Genomic DNA, 21,665 nt, shown 5'->3' on the forward strand with positions numbered 1-21,665 from the left:
ACCTGGGAAAGGTAGCAAGACAAAATGACAAGCTCTTTAAATCATGCTCATTTCAAGGAGCAGTAGTAGATACTACCTTCATATACAGAATATTTGAGCTAATTTTTATTAATTGTATCAACTTGAATAATATTTCTATATTTCTGGGAAATTAGAATCTACCAACAATCAACTTGCTGAAATGCATTTGTGACATGGCTACAGATACTGGGTTTTGTAAATGAAGCTTCATGATCTATACTCATCATGTTCACAGTTCAAAAGATTATTTCCAAGTTGGTTTTGACTGACTGACTTTACCCCAGCTCCATGGCAGGGTTGGCACCTACCTGCCAATTCTAAGCTGTACCTTCTGGTTTTATGTTTACTCCATGATAGCAGCCGTTATTCCCTATCTCCCCAGGCTAAACAAAAGGGGAGCAGTTATATGGTGGCATTGAACAGTGGCAAAGGAATGTAGCAGTTATACTTCGTGTTGTAAATATCCTCTTATCTCTGTGGGCAAAAGCTCTTACTAATATAAGATGAAAAAGTATAGCATCAGGGTTTTGTTAGGGAGGAAAAAGCGAGATAATTATCTAAAATGGGAAAGTTTTAAAATTTACTAGCCTTGAACAATGATGAAAAGTGCTGAATCTAACTGGCTTTTGAATCAAAGCAATATAACATACTGTGGAGGTCAGCTCCAGTAAGTGGAAGGTCCTGGCACACACAATAAGATAATAGGAAAAATTAGTTTCAATCTCAGATTTTTGACCTTCAATGAAATTTCACTCGAAGTTAAGAGAGATAAACTTAAAAAAAATGATCTTCAAAATTTGCATTTTGGAATATTTCTTTTCCTGAGTCCTTGCAAAAACACATAGATTGATGGACACAGATATTTTGGGAAAGTTATTCACAGTGGTGTCAATTTAATAAGGAATTCTTCCTATTCACTTTTAAAACTTACATTTTTTAGTCTTGCTATGTTTCTGGGACGTTTATTAAAGCAGGTAGAATTTGATAACAAATTCAACAGTAATTTGTACCAATTCAGGTTACAGTTCTAATTTTATGGTGAGTCTAAAGTGATTCCATTTTCAGAACAGTTCTCAGGGCTTCCTCTTTTTGTAGACCTTGCACAGCTATATTTTAAGGATCTTTCTGACCTTGAACTTGGTTCTTCATTTTATGGTCTTTCTTGCTTGAGTCTAGATTAGACAGAGCTTCATTTTCTTGGCTTTTTCTGTATTTCACTACTATATTGCCTTTGGAAGAATTTAGAGATACTTTAGAAATATTAAATTGTGCCCATGCCTTTCATAAGGCAGAATATAGAGCTAACTTTTTTTTATTGGGGGGATACATTTTTTGTAGAGTAAGGATTCTGGACTCTTGAGAGCATGCCATTGAATTTTAAAATTATTTCTGTTAGAAAAAGACATTTGCCAAATATTGCTTTGATTCTCTAAATTGTTAGTGGATATTTTGGACGATTTGTAGACAGGGAATTTTCTGTAGTGTCTCCCATGTTGACTAGTGTCAATGCCTTTGCTCTTTAAAATAAATTCCCAGGAACGTTACTGAAGTTATGCGGTGGAGAGTTAGTGTGCAGCAGTGTATTTTCAGTAAGGAAAATGTGCTGGACTATTGCTAATAAATGAATTTTAATTGTTTTGAATAGCATTTTTGTAAATATTTTTATTTTTGGTGTATTATACTTTGTAAGTATTATAATACTGAGCCGAATAATAGTTTTGATGTATTGAATACCATATTTTAACATATATTTGAGATATAAAGCAGAGTCCAGCAAATTGCATAAGTGAATTACAGTGCTAGTTGCAGCTCAGCAGTTACAGTTCTAGTTGGAAAATGATGCCTTTAACTGTTGGAATATATTTATAAGAATTTTTTTCTAAAAACAAAACAGATGTCTCATCTAATAAATTACCTGCATGTGATATTTAAGAGTCATCCATCAGCATTTTTTTTTTACTTGCAGTGAGGGTCACAGCTTCAATTTAGCATGAATAAAAGTCTGTCCCCTGCCCCGCAAGATTAATCGTGCATGTTTTAAGTAAGAGTTACACAGAGACAGTACTTACAACACCCGTGTGCCGTCATTGACCTCAGAGACTGGCCAACCTGCCGACACCTTCCCATTTTCCAGGGCTGCATGAGCTTTAGAGAGTTGCGAAGGCCCAGATCTGATGCATTTGCAGCTAGTGTCAGTTTTCTAATCCTCATTTTGGTTTCAGCTTACCTGCAAAGCTCTCTCCAGGTTCTAGCACAGACTGGAAAGCATGAGTTGATGTTGTCAGTTTGGTAAATCAGGATGCTATTTCTCTTCTAATATCATGATTCCATAAGAATTTTAAAAAGGTGCCTTCTTTTTATCTTTCCCTCTCTTTCGTGGGCTGGCTCATAAAACCTCTATGCCACTCAATTAAAAGGCAGGCTTTCTGTTGACTGAATCTCTTTCAGAGAAGGCAACATCTGTCTCACATTGGAATAAGGTATGGACTATTTTAGTTGTCTTTAGTTTTTTATGTCAATATTTTGATTAAACTATTGTAATTATTCAGTAAGTAATGCAAACGTATCTACAAGGAGGTATTGAAATGCTTATAAAAACACAAAGTCCTAATATAGTAAATTTTGTGGATGTATGTGAACAGGCTCTTAGTCCAAAATCTTGGTAGGGAAAAATTGATGACTAACTTTAAAACTTATGAGTATGTGTAATTGTTAGATTGGCCAACATGCCATTTTTATGATCTCGTATAAATGTATGATTGATTTTCTAAAACATATAGATTCATTTTTGAGAGAGTCTGTAAAATGTGTTTTGCTTTTCTTATGAATTCAGTTTACTAACTGATCAAAATGAGAAATGTATTTAGGGAAAACAGTTGTGTCTCAGTAAGTTAATATTGCTTCAGTTCTTTTGAAGGTTATTTGTACTTTGAGTGGGCAAAGTCAGGTTCTTAATGTAAAAGTCATAGGCTTAATATTCCAATTTGAAATAATTGCCATTTTCCTACTAAATTCATTTTTTTCTCCATGTAGATGAAGAATATAAAATTTCATCTCAAGAATAATAATCCCTTTTATCTGCTGATTAATCTGACCAAATCTACCACTTCTTACTATCAGTTATGTTTTGGTCTAGGATCTAATAAAGTGTATAAGACTTTATTGGACTTGGCTTTTATTTCTTGAGGTAAATTTTATGGTTTAAGAAAGCTACTCATGTGTCTTAATGTCCTGTGGAAATGCACAATGAAATATTTAACATCAAGTTTCCAGCATGCCTTTTCAGTGCTTAATAACTATTCTAAAGAGAAAGAAATGGCTTTCCTTTCCATTTGATTCCAGTTGTGTGTGACATATTAAAATATGAGATGAATTTGGAAAGAGAGATTATATAAAGTTGAGTGTTAAAACTGTAATACAGCATTTATTAATTGGACAAAATAATTTTGAGAAACACTGATACTACCCTATGGTAAGTATATGATCAAATTTTTCACATGGCAAAATTCTTTTAATTCTTTGAAACTAAGGGCATTAATTTGGAGAGCAATCTTAGGAAAATGAGTAATTTTGTCAACTTACTTGTTATTTGCCCTTCGTACCTAGAACTTTAAGAAGTCAGTGGTAAGTGACATTATATCCACTGTTTCTTAGGCATTCAGATAGTAACTTGTTCAAGTAAAAATTCTTGTTAGGTCAGACATAATGGATTCTTGTTGTTACTTTAGTATTTATTCAATGAAAGGGATCAATATTTTTGGCCCCAAGGGAGCTACACTGATAAGAGACTGCAGTGAGTCTCTCTGTTCATTATAAACTTGTGGCTGGCAAGCGCAGTGTCTGCTGTATGACTAATTGTAATTATAACATTATAATTAATTAGACATTTTTTCTCCCTTTTTAATAGCACATATGCTTTGTTAGTACATTTTGCATTCTCCTCCCTTCTCTCTTACATGTGCTCCTATTAGAAGAGATTTTTAAAAACGAACTTGAGAACAATGGGTCTGATTTTGAGAAATTTAACTACCATGCACTTGAACTCTGGACAGAACCCATTTGTTTCAAATTTCAGTACATTAAATCTTTGTGTGGTAGTGTACAGACTGGTTATAACAGAGGTAGAGAAATATTCCTTCTTCCTTGTCATAGTCACCTTCGCCAAGTTTTAGATGTATCTGTGTTTAAATTTAATGAAACTGATTTGTGATTTTTCTGGAGCATGGCATTAAATAAAGCCATGATAAAAATCTGTTTTGCTTTGCTACTTAAAGCACTTTCCAAATATGGCCTAATGCTGTATTCAAGTAATAATGTCACTTACAGAGCAAGCTGTCAGATTTGACTCACTCTAAATTTGGCTAGAGCTATTATTTTAAAAATTAAACCAAAATGCAAGTCCTTGTCATTCCCCAGCAAAAACTTATGCAGATCATCACATTTAATCTAATAGATGATTTATTAACTTGCCATTTAATTCATCTAAGTAAAAGACTCAAGTGAGATCATCGATTTGAGAGCTGGCAGGAACCTTTACAAATCATTTAGGTCTGCTCCTTGTTTTACAGACGGAGAAACTGAGACCAAGAGAAGTTAAGTGGAAAGTACAAGGTTATAAAACTAAAAAATTTTTCCAGAAAAGCCAGTTCCCCTAACTTCTTTTCAAAATATCATGTCAAAGAGATTTGTTACTGTTTATAAGAAATAGTAATTGTTTAAAATTCATGTAAACCTATTTATTTTCAGACCAAAATTTGCTTAGAATTATTAGAGTACAAATAATTTAGACCTGTGGAACTTTCAAGAACAATCACAGTTAAAGGTCAGAATACTCATATGCAAAGGTTAAATGTTAGAAGCCAAGAATAATATTATAGCTTCTAACACTACACTTAAAATTGTAGGTTTCTGATTGCTTGGATTCTGTGTACTTCTTCATTTTCTTAAATGAAAATATTAAAGGTTTAAGTACTCACTGAATGTTGTTGCATGACATTAACTACCATGGGGGGTGTTGAACTTTGAGAGAATTTTACATGCTCCTAGCACCAATATTTTCCACACTGAAATTACATTGTTTGTATGATTTTGCAGTTAGTACTGTTAATGAGAAAAAAAAATATCTGCTTATCTGAGGTCAGACATTCCTAGAAGCATGTATCTGTCTAATCATGATGGTCCTAAGCATCACAGGAGAGGGGCACTTATCCTAGGTTCGACTTCAAATGTAACATGGTGTCAGAGGAAAGAAGAATAAAATGCAAAGGCAATTGGAGAGGTTGTCAGGAAATTAATGTTATCAGAAGCATATTTTTATTATCACTTTACATTGGCAGATGAAATGTAAAAATGGCCAAGAAAGGCAGAATGTCCTAAACACCTGCTATTGATAACAGGTAATACATACAGTAAGAAAGGCAGCATTTCCTTCAGTGTGAAGCCCAGTGCTTGTTATGCTAGAAACACCTATTTTCATTTTTTATGACTTTTCCGAACAATTCCTTCACTGACCATAGTTATGTCAGGATTTAATTTGGAACACCTGATGCTGGTGACTTCGAAATGCTTTTTATATCATGAGTATAGGAAATGGTAATGTTCCTTTGCTATATTTCTTCCTAGGAAACTCTGCCTCATAATAAACTGAGAAAACCTTTGTTTAATGGGAACAACAGAAAAGCAATGACACTTAATTGAATGTGTCTTACATGAGAGGAATATAAGAGACCTTCTCTAAGAAAATGCAGAAGATAGCTGTCATTGTACTTTTTCTATAACATTAATGCCCAGGGAATACAGATAAGTAGTAGTAGAACAAGAATTCAAATCCAGCTCTTTAGAGTCTGAGTCAGGACTGTCAACTCATGTCTTTAGGCGAAGGTACAATGAAATTGTGAAATTTATGTGGATTGTAAATGTTTGCTCTTTACTATTGTATTGCATTGAATGTCTAAGTCAATGCCCTTCAAACTTGACAGAATCAACCCTGGTTGTTGTAGCTCAGTGGATTGAGCATGGGTCTGAGAACCAAAGGGTTGCCAGTTTGATTCCCAGGCAGTGCACATGGGAAAATAAAAATTAATTGATAAAACCTAAAATAAAAAGACTTCACAGAATCAGATGTTACCCAGCTTTTCAAACATATCTCACATGAGGTTATGCTGTAGCACTATGAATTATATGATTATGCAAAAGTAGGTTTGCAGTTGTAATTACACAAAACAATTTATTCTTGTACTGTTATTTAGTAATTAGTGCATTATTTTCTCAGTGAACAACTGTAAACTTACTTTTGCTCCACTCTGTGTAAGTACCCTACAGCTTTTGGTGGCTTAGAATAAGAATATTGTTAAAGATTTTTAGTATTTCAGATCTTAAAATAAATGGGAAAATTTACAAAATAAACCCTTCATATGTGCATAGCACTTTGGTGTACATCCAGTGGACATGTTCTCTTTGAATACTTCCTCAGACAGCTTGAGACACACGGCTGATGAGAATCCAGCTACGGCCTCCACAGGGCACCATGACGCGATGCTCCTGAAAACCAGCACTGATTTCTGCTGTTTTATTGACATATGCAGTATTTAGAATGAAAAGCAGGTTTTGAATGGCTGTGATTGTCGACAATATTGAATTTATTTTGATAGTTTGTGAGAAGAGAATCGTCATTTGAAGTAAAAGTTTTGGAGATTCTATATAATCAAACGCCCACTGAAGAGAATTCAGAGAGCAGTGTAAAGTATATTCTATATAGATTGCAATTGAAGATAATAAATTCTGGTTTAAATTATGATGTGGTATTCTGGTATGGTGTAGTGTATCCTACAATGGATTCTAGTATTGGATAGCCTGGATTTTCTTTCTTATTCTACTTGCTAGTTGTATGACCTGAGGTAAATTAGTCACACTCTCTAAGTCTCCCCATCCTCATCAGTAAACCAGAGGTAATAACAAAATCTAATTATTTTTGTTCTCTTTTCCTTTCTTTATTTGTTTTGGTTATGGAATGAGAAGGTGCATGTGAAAGCTTAATACAATTTCAGGCATAAGTGTTAGTTCCCTTATTATTTTTGTTACTGTTGCTTATAACAGAGAGGACACATGTTGACTCACTCAGGACCATGTTTTTGTTTACTCTGTTGAGTTCATTTGATTTGGACAGGAAAATATTTAAATAGGACCATTGTTATCGGTCTGAACCTCTCTTTTCCTAAGTTTATTATTTGGAGGAAATTGCGCAATGTATGCCTTCTGCCGTTGGCAGAAGCAAGCCGCTGTCATGTCCTGGATATGGAGAATGCCAGTCTCATGTCTTCCACTCCCACTCTTTCCCCACCAGGGCCCATCTGCCCAGCCATTGCTGCAGAGTTGTACAGAGGTATCTTATGCCTGATGGAAACAGGGCTTGTATGGAAAGGCCTTGTGGCATAGTTAGTGCATTGAATAGCTACCATCTGTTTCTTAGCCAATGTTAAAAGACAAAGAATAAAAAAAGAGAAGTGGCATTAGAGAATGAAAACATCATTTCATAAAAGCTGTGGTAAAAGTGTTGTTTATAACCTCCCACCCTCCCCCTCCAACATGTGGCGTGTGAGAGGAGCACAGCTTCCACACTCACCATTTCAAATTCACGGATTCACAGCTGCATGTTACACAAACAGAGGTTTTAATGAATACTTTCTATGTTCACTAGTGTCTGTCCCCCAGATGCAATTTGTGGTAGAAGTCTTAATGGCACTTTGATATTTACCTAATATATATTTTAGTAAGTATTTTAAAACAATTTTTTCACAACTATATCTGTTCTTAGGCCTAAAGAATGCTGTTTTAAGAGAAATTCACATCATAAATATTAATGACTTTAAAAATTGTGAAAATTCTGACTTTTCAATACATAATCTGTTTTCAGCAATCTTAGTTATCATAAAGGATGCTAAAATGACCTTTGGCTTTTTATTAAAAGGTGGATCTAAACACACCATAATCAATGAACGCGGAGTTAAGAAACCTTGAAGTGCAGAGGTAGCAGTGCTGGAAGAAGAAGCTGCTGCAGTTTGAATTGCTTTGGCAAGAAAAACTCAGCTAAAGTGTGAAAGTCAGAGAAATATTTGATGACAGAGTCCTGGCATAAGTAGTTTTGTCCTACCTTTCCACATAAAGAATCCCCAAGAGTTTAATGAGCAAGTATAAAAATGATGAATGCAAAGATTATTATATCAACCACGGGAGTGACTGCCCTCTCCAGTATGAGACTGATGATTTCCAAATTGTATCCCATTAGTGGAAGACAAGAAGAGGAGAACATTATGAGCTTTAAACTATGTTGGCCCCAAATTACAAACATCTAATTCCCTATGACACTGAATTTCCAGCAGAGTGGACCTGCTTATGTTTTATTTAACAATTTGCAGCCTTATATCCAGCCTAGAACTCCTCAGTAAATGTCTTGAATGAAGATTGTATTTATCAGAATGATAGATTTCAAAATAACCTGTTTAGGGTTCACAATATATTTTCCCTGTAGATTTCCTCGACTATGAAAGGTAGAGTGCAAGTCAGGTAAGAACATTGACTGGACATGGAGAAACCTGCTCCTGGCTTTGCCAATAACTTGTTTTATGACTCAAGGGCATTTTTAGCTTGAACTTTATAAAGGGAATAGAATCAACCTGCTATACTATTCCTAAACAGTATGTATTGTCCATAGAGGTGGGACAAAGTAACTGTTCTCTGTTGTCAGTATAGCCTGCTCTACTATTTAGACTTCACTTCCTTCTGTCATCAGATAACTATCTCCTCCATTACACTGTAAGTTTATCTAAGGGTAAGATCTTGTCTTTATCAGCTTTGACGGTGTCTGACATAGTGCTTTTTTATACTTCATGAATTTCTTCAGTAACAACAAAAAGTACCTTTTATTAATAATTACATTTCTAGGGGCACCCGACTACTGTAGCTGAAGGGTATTTGCTCCTGTTCTGATAGGATGTGTATACTCGAGTTCATGTTTGGTAATAAGGAGTTTACTGTCCTGACACTGTGTAATCCCAAAGGAAGCACTGGGCCTCCGGTTCTTCTGTTTTCTTTAGGCATCTGAGAATATCCTGTAGGATTTATCTAGTCTGCAAAGTTGTCTCTCAGAGTACTTTACAAAGTTAAATTAGATCACTTTAAAGGAGCATGCATGCTGTAGCATACCATAGCCCTCACTGTTGCTGCACCCAGCTGCTTGGCTCATTTCCATAACCTGCCTTATTCCTGCAGGCCTTTGAGTGTGAACCCTGTGCAGACAGATCAGACTGGGCATTCGGTGACTTACATATCTAAAATCAAAGCGATGTCGGTTGGCCTCAGGGGAGACCCTGTTGAATCTATTTATTCTCTTAAAAATAGAAGTAGAAAACTAAATAAAGATTAAAGAAGTAGACATTTGTGACCCTACATTTTTTTAAAGCATTAGGTCTGAGACTATAACACGGGTCAAAGACAGGTGTTAGGGAAAGACAATAAACTGGCATCACAGTTCCTTATATAAGAGTGTGGACAAAAAGCAGAATAATGGGCGATTTATTCTGGCAGAAGGAGGAGTAGGTACCTGAATGCAAAGACTGTTAGACAAAAGAAGTTGATTTTCCTATTTATCAACCAGTGCATTTAAATAAAGGTCATGCTGCCGGACAGGAAATAATACATTTTTCTTAGCATCTTCAAATGTTGCTTTCTAAAACAAAGAGGGCTCGTTCCTCATCATAACTCCAGAGCTTCCCCAACCCCATTAGACCCATGCCATTCATATGCATGGATGTTTTAAAACATTTTAAATTGACTTTAGAGAGCTAAAGGAAGGGGGGGAGAGAGAGACAGAAGGAGGGAGGGAGGGAGGAAGGTAGAGAGAGGATTAGAGGTTGAGAGACAGACAGACAGACATCGATTTGTCATGCTAGTTATCTGTGCATTTGTTGGTTAATTCTTACATATGCCCGGACTGGCAATCAAACCGGTCACCTTGGCGTGTCAAGATGATGCTCTAACCAAGTGAGCTATCTGGCCAGGGTCAGGGTCTGACATTTTTAAGCCATTTATATTTTTGAGATTTAAAACTTATTGGGTTCATATATGTATGTTTACAGTAAATGGTTGCTGTTCCTTAATGTGATGAAGGCAGATAACATGTGAAGTACCCAGCATAGGGCGTGATCTATGTGGATACACAGCCATGTTGCTCCCTTTCCCCTTCTCATGAAGTTACAATGTATGTATTTACTTTAAATACTGTGTTTTTGTCAGAGTTTCAGTTGCTCTGGTACAGTCAACATCTTGTGTGGAACTGACTAGAAACCTGAATCTAAAGTCACAAGAATTTAGTGGAAAGAATGTTTGAAAAGGAGTCTCAAAAATTTTAATTCCAGTCCCAGAGCCACACCTTGCCAGCTGTGTTGTTCAGAAAAATTTATTTAACCTTCCTAAAATCCGCCTCTCTCGTTTATAAAAATGGGATAATAATATCTATTTTGTGTACCTCAAGAGACTGTCGTAAGAATCAAATAAATTAATACATTGTAAGTTCTATTGCTATTCTTCATATTATGCCAAGCAATGTAAATGTTAGGAACCCTTTGGGGGAAGATAGATAGACCTTCAGATCTATAGAAGAAGCAGTGGTGGCCTAATCCCCTGAGGGAAGACAGCCAAGAATTTATACCTGCTGTGTAAATTCTCACTTGTGAGGCTTTGTGACTGTGAGCAGTCAACAGTTTCCAAAGGGCTGGTCAGGAAATTAAGAGAACAGATTAAAGTAAAATTGGGTAATGTTCCCCCTGGATCTTTATACTTGAAATTTTTCCACTGAGACACAGCTGATCTTTTCATTTTTTAAAAACAATTGTAGCTGAGTTTGGCTGCCGGTACTCATGGCATGAATCATGTTTATATTCTGAAAAGATGGTCTCTTTCATCTGCCCTTTCTCTTGCTCTCTAACAGGCAGCTAAGGTCTGAAAGTATTTTTTTTTTCCCTCCAAGGTATATTCTCCTTAGATCAAAACTCTGGAGTTCTGAGCAAACATATTAATAAGCCAGTAACAAGTTTACTTTCAGCTTTTCTGAGGCTATTAAATATTTCTTATTTCTGCTAGAATTTGGGTGGAAAATCAGAATCATGACACCAAATTGCAACATATTTTATGAAACGGTGCAGTGATATTTCAAAGGGAAAAGAAACTGCAGAGACGGTTTTGAGCACATATGGAAAGGAGCACATGCAAGCATAGTGCAGTATTGAAACCCAATTTATGCCACAGGTTTTGTATATTTTGCATACAGACAAGCCAACTGGAGCTCACATTGAACAAAACTCCTTTAATAATAAAGTCCTTATGTGGCTACAATTTAGTGCCTTAAACATTGCTGCTCCATGTCTGTTCATGATCATAAAAGAAAAATATTTCAGACTCCAGAAGATCCCATCTGTCTAGACTGGTCTCAAAAAGGATACTGCATTATTTGATAATGGAAGTTGTAATATTTCAGCTAAGAGGTAGCTCCTTTTGAAGTATAGAGATCTATTTGCACTGGGTCTTGAAGCCAAAAAGGTATCATTTCTGAAACGTAGTTTACTTGTCTGTAACGAAACTGCTATATCAAAAGCTGGGTATTCATTAAGATTTCTGAGTGGTGTTTTGTTTTGTGATTATTAGATAACAATGTTTGTTTCCCTGAACAAGGTTCACTTTCTCCTGTCAGTTGGTTGACTGTTTTCCCATTCATGCATTCTGGGTACATTTACTAAGTACCTTTTATAGCAGTGATACAACAGGAGACTGTCGGGAGTCTGGAGGAGGAAAGCATCTTTAAATAGATAATATTTAAGCTCAGACCTAAAGCATTAAAGCTAGACTTATCCTGTGTACAGCTGGACTTTACAATATCTAAGGTCGCATATGTAATTCCATGTGTGCATAACTAATATAATACTCCCTGTGGCTGGCTTTATTGACCATGTTTGTTCAAGCCTTTTCTAGTTTGAGGACTTTCCAGATTTCTGCTGCTGTTTTCATCCCTTCCTATTCCGTCTATTGTTGATTTCATTTTCTTTCCCTAACACCTCCACTCTTGTCTCATGACAAAAGCTTTTGGATTTAGGAGATAAAGGCGATGTTCTTATATTGGTTCTGTTAATAAATGTGTGATTATGGCCAAGTCACTTAACCTCTTTGGGCCAAAGTTGCCTCTTCTGTAAAATGAGGATAATTATGTGTTGTAACCATTTCACGAGTACTACAAAACAAGTAGTATTTCAGTTTTAAATGTACTAATACATGTAAAAGGACTCTCAGAAGTAGAAAATAGGATGAAAATATGATATGTTGGCATACCTTTACCCCAGAAGAGGCTGGCGCTATTACTGGTGATATAAAGCCCAATCAATTTATTGCTGTTTAAAATCATTTTAAACTAGTTTTTTTTTTAAAGAAAAAGATAATCTAATGGAAGTAGAAGTCCTACCTTATATACGGTGCTGTTTTCCATCCATGATACCCCTAATATGTTATATTGCTCTTAAATATACTGTGTCACTTTGGGAGATATTAATAGGGGTTAAATATTGGAAAATAAAGTTCTCCTCCAACTTATAGCTTGTTATTATCAGAGATTATTTTTTCTGAGAAAATTATTTCAGAGTAGATTGGCTTTGTAAATTACAAATAAATTTTTTATTGTGTAATGACTAAAAAGGTATTCTATACATTTTAAAATGGAAATAGACAAGTAATCATGTAAGTCCATGTATACTTTAATAGCAAGGTATCAGAATCAGTTTATATACTTAGCAAAAAGAGGTTAATTAAGTATTTTGTGATAGTTCCACTTAGTGTAATGCTTTGTAACAATTGAGAGTGTTGTCACGAAATTGACACTTACTGACCCGGAAAATACCTGAAATATTTTACTGAATAAGAATGATGGTTCGTGAAAAATGACCTACTTTTTAATAAAACACATTGATAGATATGATTATATAAAAAGTTCTGAAACACAGTACATCGAAATGTTATTTTTAGTTAAGGCTTCTAGTAATTTCTGATTTTTTTTTATTTTTATATATACCTTTAGATATGTCTAGACTTTTAAAAGTTAGAAAATTCTACTGTATTATCAGACAAAGCAATAAAGCTCTTTTCAATTTTTAAAAAAGATTGGATTGTGTGAACTACATCATCTGAATGAGGTGCTATTCCAAAGACCAGTAAGATTCTGATATCCAAAACCAGATTTGAGTTATTTTCATTTTTGCTATTATTTTTAAGTTTTTCACATGTAAGCTTCTGTTTGTTATGACTCTGGCGATATTTTTCTGACCTAACTTTTTTGCACCTCAAGAGTAAAATCTCTTGCACATCAAGTGGTATTCTAATAAGGAACTAAATATTTTAAGAGGATGCATATACTCATAGGTTGCTATACTTTATACAGTAGTAATTGTTAATCATTATGAAGAGCAATGAGGACTTGATTTTTGGAAGAAGCATTAAGTTATGAACAGGTGTTGAAAAGAAGGCAGGATTTAGACTTCAGAAACCTCAGACTGAAGTACTCCTTCCTTTTGATTATTCTAAATGCCTTAATGCCAATAAAGCAAGGGCAGGAGAGAATAGGGCAAAGTAATTGTGTAGAATTTTACTTTCAGATCTGGATATGGTGGCTGACCTTGACTGAGCATTGGTTATTTATCTGGTTCCATCCTGTACATAATTCCATTTCTTATATTGATTTGTGGAAAAAAGTTTTTAATAGGAAATAATTAGATTTAAAAAGTAGGTATGTTCCAAGGTTAGAAAATCTTCTAAGTTTATTATTGTCAATATCATCTTTCTAGAATCACTAAAGTGATTATTAAATCGTTGAAACTACACATTTGGTTTCTCCGTGCTTGGCCCTTAGTCTGTAGATCTTCTAACTCGGGGAACTACATCAGGTCAACTTTTCATTTTTCTATCTAGACTCTAAATAGGGTGGTTGACTGTTGTTTTTGCTTACCTTCCTAAAATGGAACATTAAAATAAAATAAAATAAAATAAAATAAAATAAAATAAAAAGTTATAATTTCAGTTTCCTATAATTATTCATTAAGATGAAGTTTGGGAATATGCCTATCTTGAAGTTTGAAGTAGAAGGCTTCATAAATAGTCTGTAAAGAATCCATTTAATGTGCCTCCATTCTTTTTCTGAAATACTGACAGTTGATAATAGAATTTTTAGTGAAAGAAGATTAAAAAGTGTGAGTCCCATAATTTTAATTGTGATTGTGTTTAATGACTGCTTTCACCAAATCAAATTTAGGACTCTGTAATGAGGTTTTACATCACATTTAAAGTCCACATTTTGATATTAAATTCATTGGTAATCATTTTATCATTCCTATAAGATAATTTTTCTAAGGGTGTTTTTGCACATGTGGTACTTTGCCTAGCGGAAGGTCCTTCACAACTTAAATGTTTTGCTAGTTTTCTTGAATAATTCTTTGGAGGAGTTGTGGCTTCATTAAGGAGATCCCAATACTTTTTTATTTTAATTATCGTTTTAAATTTATATAGTAAATTATTTTTTAAATTCCTACTTTCTAATGTCATCTCATACTGTATATAACTGTTTATTGAGAGTTAATGTTGGTCATAGATTTAAAATAAGTAGCTTTGAAACAAATAAAAATCTGAAATTCCACAGTAATTGGGATTTGATATTGGCCTTTAGACTCAGAATTTAATCAACAGTTGACACCCCCCACCTGTAGTGTGTAGCCAGTAGCTGTTTCCTTTACTTGCTCTTACGTGGCAGACCCAGAATTTTGTTATCCATTCAAATATGCAGATGTGAAGAACTCTCTCTTATTATGTAACATAAATTTTTGTAAGACAGATCAAATCTCTTGTTTAATCATGGTTCACCTGGTTTAAAAAAAAATTACAAGTTCTTCCTTTGTATGTTTTAAGCCAAGGGGACTGTTAAGAAGTCATAATAGAAGGTTATGGTTAGCTGAATAGCCAATCACACTTTGTCTTCAATAAGTTCACCAGTAATTGTACCATACACTGACCAAAAAGATTTGGACAAATAAAAGTATTCTCTTTTTACTTTGTGTTGGTGTTTTCTTTGCAAGTTAAGCAAAAATGTATTGATTAGTCTTCCTGCTTATGATTACTGTAGCTACTACTGGCTTGATGGCAATCTTAGCTTGCACGGAAATTGCCCCTTAAGACTGAGCATTATTCAGGGGAGTGGCCTTCCACTGTGCTCATGTTCTTTAACCTCAGCTTTTTCTTTTTTTCCCTGTTCCCTCCCCCACTCCCCTTCACCCTCCTTCCCATCTCCACAGCAGCTATCTCAGGGGCTGATGGCCCAGGGGCTGATGGCCAAAGGGCTGATTGTCTTTGCCCATTCCCTCATCTCGATGATCACAAGTAGTGCCAACTCTAGTATAGAAAATGAAAGACCTTGCTCTCCCTATTTACAGGTTACTTTCAGAAATGGTACATATTAGTTAATTCTTCAAATACAGTAGAGATCAGACTAGTGGTTCAGACTTCACTGCTAAAGTTCAAGGATAACAAAGAAAACAAATAACATGGTAATTTATAAATGTGTTAAGGAAATCTCAGATCCTGAAGGCTTAAGTGTATTCACAGGGTCTTCTAGTTCTTAGCTGTTTTAGAATCCTGGGGATAGCTTACTCTCTATCAAGTGGAGTGGTTCCAGCATCTCACTGCCTCTGTGTTATGGCCCAGATTTCAGAGGACCAAGCTCAGAGACCTTAATCTCTCCTTATGTTGACATGATTTGTACTGTAAGTTTCCATACTCCAGAGCGTCCCCTTCCTTGTAGTCTCACAACTATATAGCCATACCTGCTTGTATCCACAACCACAAGGTTGAGGTCCTGTCCCAAGTATATAACTGAGCCCAGTGCATTCTAGATTATCTGTCCTTGATACAATCACCTGCCTGTTCCAATGTATTTTAGTTCCCTTTTAATAGATATAAAGTGATTTTTATGTTGTTATTTCCAGATTTCCTGCAAACAACTGGTCAAAGAAGCAATGATTTTCAGTTATGGAATGTTCTTTGGAAGTAATAGTTCGCCATACCATTTTAACACATTTTATAGAGTATTCACTCATTGAAGAGGTACAGCCATCTTCTTTAACCACTGAGATTACTCACACCCCTTTGGAAATATCTGCATCAGGTTGTTCTACTGCTTTTCGGTTTTAAAGAATGGGCAGTTGTTTGCTTCCTATTAATCTACTGTAAGTAATAGGGCCAACGTCTTCACCCATGGGTACAGAAAGTTGTAATGCAAATTTAAATAAAAGCTTAGCACCTACTAAAGGCACCTACCAAGTATCATTTATGAGCTGCGTATGATGAGCCCACCTATGTCTAAAAGTATGCAGAGTTTTAAAGCTTATTCAACTTTTTGTCTACTAAAGAATTGGGAGTACGTATTTTTTTAAATGATTTATTTAATATGGAAATTTTAGAAATTCAATGTAAATGCTCTTAACTGAACTTTGGCTGGCTGTCAAAATAATTGGAGTGACAGTGAGAATTTCTAGCATTGGTGCATCTATTTATTATATTGGTGCATTATATTTATTATACATAACATATATTATATATATTTGGTATATTATACTTACTAAATATACTTATTTGGAACTTGATGGAACTTGTGTAATAAAAGATGTTTTAAAAAATATATATCCTTTCTTTAAAACACCTAAACAAATGGTGAAATTGCATCATATTGGGGAGAGGTGGGAAATCACAGTAGAACAAATGTCAGTGTGTGTGGATTGGCAGATATTGTTTATGCTTCCTTTCCTCCCTTTTCTTTTTTTTTTTTTTAAGGATTTTATTTATTTATTTTTAGAGAGTGAAGGGATGGAGAAAGAGAGAGAGAGAAACATCAATGTGCGGTTGCTGGGGATCATGGCCTGCAACCCAGGCATGTACCCTGACTGGGAATCGAACCTGTGACACTTGGGTTCGCAGCCCACACTCAATCCACTGAGCTACGCCAGCCAGGGCATTTCCTCCCTTTTCTTCTTTCCTTCTTCTTCATCTCATGCAAATTGCTCCCCACCCCAACTCTTAGTTCTTTCTATTTTTTGGTGTATTGTGGCATGGGCTTTCTTTAATCTTTCTATAATAACTTGATGACCTTCATGTCCAAAAATATGTATTTGTGAGCCGGTTGGCAATAGATAATGCATGGTTTCTGGCAATGAAAGAACTACTTAATCTGTAGAGAAAGAAAGAAATATAACTCTGGCTTTATTTAGTATAATGTCGTAACCACACTGAAAAAGACCATGTCTCTTGTTGATTACAGCAAAAGATTTACCTCCTGCACCACTTAAACTGACCTTTGAAAATAAATGATAAATTTATCTTATTAAGTAAAAATACAGAATATTTATCAACAAATGGGAGAACAGACACATATGGTTTTATTTCTCATCTCTGGGATACTGCTGAGTTTCAAGTCATTTGTATATAAAAAAGAGAGTAAGGGGTAGATGTATATATTTATTATGTTTTTTTTTTATGGTGGCTAGAAGTAGTTTAGTAATTTTATTGATCTTAAACTTAAGATATTTTCTAAAGTATTCAATGTTTATCAGTACTTTTTTTTCGCTTTCCTTGACTACGCATGCACCTAGGTTGCTGATGAGCCCATTGATTTGGTCATTAATATATTACAGTTTTCGCTGAGCAACATTGTCCCACAGCCACACTTTGCAAATCCCAAATCTCAGCACCATTCTGTGCCACTTGGTAAGTTGTGTTCTGGGGTGGTAAAGCAGGGCAATCATTCACTATTGTAAACAAAGGAAAACTGTGTGTTTTCTAATCCCATTATTATCCTATTCTTACTTTACTTGGGGATTTAAAAGCACCCAATTTTGAGTGAGACATTCTACTAGAAACTGTTCCAGATTTTGTGAAATGCTTAGTCCTTATGACGCTCTCGTTACATTCCAGTGAACTTGAATTCATAATATAGGACCAAATAAGCATAGAGAGGAGACTAGTCCGTATTAGGAAATTAAACAAATAATCATTTGCTTTTACTTGACAGTTTTGGCTTAGGCTTTTACTTCACCTCTTCTTTTTCCTTTTTCTTCCAACTCATTTATAGAAGATCTACAGAAGACTGTTTAATTCCCTCAGAATCCTTTAAAAGAATGAAACTAGATCTTAAATATATTAAAAATACTTTGATTTATTCTGCTGTAAAATTAATTCTCTTTGTGGTCAGCTATTTTACAGTACCTTGGCATGGGGATATATAACATATTTTTTAAATATACTTATTTGGAACTTGATTTATTTTTTGGCTCACATATTTGAGCCCATAGAATATCTCATTCGGGTCCCAATGCCAAATTCATGTCATCCTCAGAAAACAATGGTGTTCATTTTTTGATTAGAATATTGGAGTCACTTGTTTAGTATTTTTTCAACAATTAAGATTTTCACCTAGTCATGAAAGCTAGCTGGCATCAACCTTGAAATTTTAAAAGAAAGCTTGATTTTTGACAGTCATTTATTTTTTGAAGTAGAATTTAATCTTTTTCTCGAGAATTTTAGAGCATTTGAGATGGGTGACTGAAGTCGTTAAATAAGAGAAGATAAATTCAGTCTGACAGTTTAAGATGGCACAGTATTTATGTACTAAAGCATATTGGTGAATTATATATAATTACCCAGTGAATTGGGAAACTATGTAAGTAGTTAAATATAATTATTCAGTCTGACATGAATTTTTCCCCTCTTTTGTATATGTAGAGGGAGACAAAACCTTGTGGATGATTGGGTGATTGTAAATTCTTACTTAAATTCATCATATTTCCTGAATTTTAAAAAGTCAATATATTTTTTCTAGATGTCCTAATTTGAATGAAGAAAAGGGGGAACCCCAAACTATACACATGCACACACTTTAAAAATATCTTTATTTTCAATTACAGTATACATTCAATATTATCTTATATTAGTTTCAGGTATATAGCATAGTGGTCAGGTAATCATGTACTGTACAAAGTGTTCCCCCCAATATTTCCAGTGCCCACCTGCATCGTACATAGTTATTCTGTATTATTGACTATGTTTCCTATGCTGTATTTTGTATCTCTGTGGCTATTTTGTAACTACCAATTTTTATTTCTTAATCCTTTCACTCCTACACCTCTTTCATGTAGTCCCTAAACCACCTTCCGTTCTGACTACCAGCAGTTTTTTTCTCTGTATCTATGAATCTGTTTCAATTTTGTTTGTTCATTCTCTTATTTAGATTCCACATACAACATATTTTTCAGACTATAAGATACATTCCCCTGCCCCCCAATTTGGGAGAAATTATGATTGTTAATGCTGCTGTTGAGTTCTGTTTACATTTATATTGGTGAAATATTATGTTATATATGTTATTAAATATTTTACCACATTTTTTGCTTCAAAATTTTTTTTCCTATTTTCCTGTAAAACTGAGGCATGTCTTATGGCCCAAAAATACAGGTAAGTGAACTCATATGGCATTTGTCTTCCTCTGACAAAATTTTCTCTTAGCATTATACCCTCTAAGTCCATCCATGCTGTTGCAAATGGTAAGATTTTATTCTTTATTATGGTCCAGTAATATTCCATTGTCTATTTGTACCACCACTTATTTATTATTTATTTTTTATTTTTAAAGACTTTATACTTTTTACATAGAAGTGAAAGGAGGGAGAAAGAAAGGGTGGAAACCATCATTATGAGAGAGAAAAATTGATTGCCTCTAGTGTATGTCCCAGCCTGGAGGGAAGCCACAGCCCAATCATGTGCCCTGACCAGGAATTGAACCAGGGACCTTTTGCTTTGCAGGCCAATGCCCAGCCAACTGAGCCATACCAGTCAAGGCTACCACCACTTTTTTATACACTTGCCTATTGATGGGCACTTGGGTTGCCTTAATAGTTTGGCTATTGTAAATAATGCCACAATGAACATAGGGGTGTATATATTCTTTCAAATTAGTGCTTTAGGTTTCTTCAGATGTATACCCAGAAGTAGAATTGTTGGGTCAGAGGCATTTCTAGTTTTAATTTTTTGAGGACCCTCTGTTGTGTTTTCCATATGGGGTGTACCAGTCTGCAGTCTCACCAACAGTGTGGAGTTGTTCCCTTTTCTCCCCATTCTCACTAACACTTGTCATTTGTGGACTTATGATAACCATTCTTTTTCCTTTAAATATATTTTATTGAGTATGCCATTACAGTTGTCCCAGTTTTTTCCCCTTTGCCCACCTCTGCCTGGTACCTACCCCATTCCCTCCAGTTATACCCTCTCTTAGTTCATGTCCGTGGGTCGTGCATGTAAGTTCTTTGGCTTCTCCATTCCTTATACTATTCTTACCCCCCTGTCTATTTTGTACCTACCTATGTGTATTTCTTAATCCCTGCACCATTTCCCTCCTTCTTCCTTTCCCCTGCCCAGCTGCTAATCCTCCAAATGATATCCATAGCTATGATTATGTTTCTACTCTGCTTGTTTAGTTTTTTAGATTTAGTTGTTGATAGTTGTGAATCTGTTCCCTTCTCATGTTCATAGTTTTGATCTATTTTTCTTATACAGTTCACTTTAACATTTCATATAATAATGGCTTGGTGATGATGAACTCCTTTAGCTCTGCTTTGGGAAGCACTTTATTTGCCCTTCGATTCTAGAAGATAGCTTTGCTGGTTACAGTAATCTAGGTTGTAGGTCCTTGCTCTTCATCATTTGAACACTTCAGCCCCTTCTCTCCTGCAAGTGTGTGTTGCTGTTTTTTTGTTTTGTTTTGTTTTTTTAGAAATCAGCTGATAGTCTAATGGGAACTAATGGGAACTCCTTTGCCAGCAACTCTCTGCTTTTCTCTTGATGCTTTTAAGATTCTCTCTTTATCTTTTGGCATTTTAATTATGATGTGTCTTGGTGTGTTTCTCTTTGGGTTCAACTTGTTTGAGACTCTCTGTGCTTCTTGGACTTGTATGTCTATTTCCTTAACCAAATTAAGGAAGGTTTCTTTAATTATTTGTTCAAATAAGTTTTTAATTTCTTGCTTTTCCTTTTCTCCTTCTGGCACCCCTATGATTAGGATATAAGTACATTTGGACATGTCCCAGAGGCTCCTTATTCTATCCTCAATTTTTTGAATTCTTTTTTTTTTCTTGCTGTTCTGATTGAATGTTTTTTTCTTCCTTATGTTCCAAATTGTTGATTTGATTCTTGGCTTCATCCCTTACACTTTTGGTCCCCTGTGGATTTTTCTTTATTTCACTTAATGCAAACTTGATTTCTGCCTGGGTCTTTTTTTTATGCTGTTGCAGTATTCACTGATTTCTTTAAACATCCTGATAACCAGTGTTTTGAACCCTGCATCTGATAGGTTACTTACCTTCATTTCATTTAGTTCTTTTTCTTGGAGTTTTGGTCTGTTCTTTGACTTGGGCCATATTTCGTTGTCTCCTCAATTTGGCAGCCTCTCTGTGTTTGTTTCTGTGTTATATTGAACTGCTTTGACTCCCTGTCTTAGTAGTGTGGACTATTGTAGAAAAGGC

The 21,665-nt window shown here is 35.0% G+C and overlaps 1 protein-coding gene and 1 non-coding gene across 24 annotated transcripts in view; one reads left to right on the plus strand and one right to left on the minus strand.

The window, feature by feature from the left end:
* Nucleotides 1-21,665, plus strand: part of ADGRL3 (adhesion G protein-coupled receptor L3) — a 755,368-nt gene that overhangs the window by 61,577 nt on the left and 672,126 nt on the right. Inside the window, exons 1-2 of one of the 23 annotated variants that reach the window (XM_036021022.1) lie at nucleotides 843-2,298; nucleotides 2,439-2,501. The exons of the other annotated variants lie outside the window; for them this stretch is intronic. The gene's annotated coding sequence lies outside the window, so the exon portion shown is untranslated. Of the gene's footprint in view, nucleotides 1-842; nucleotides 2,299-2,438; nucleotides 2,502-21,665 lie in introns of those variants that run through there. 23 annotated transcript variants of the gene reach the window in all.
* TRNAC-GCA lies at nucleotides 19,909-19,987 on the minus strand. Its single transcript has one exon. It is a non-coding gene; the product is annotated as a tRNA-Cys (tRNA).

Source organism: Phyllostomus discolor, chromosome 1, assembly GCF_004126475.2.
Source record: "Phyllostomus discolor isolate MPI-MPIP mPhyDis1 chromosome 1, mPhyDis1.pri.v3, whole genome shotgun sequence".
In the NCBI taxonomy this organism is placed as follows: domain Eukaryota; kingdom Metazoa; phylum Chordata; class Mammalia; order Chiroptera; family Phyllostomidae; genus Phyllostomus; species Phyllostomus discolor.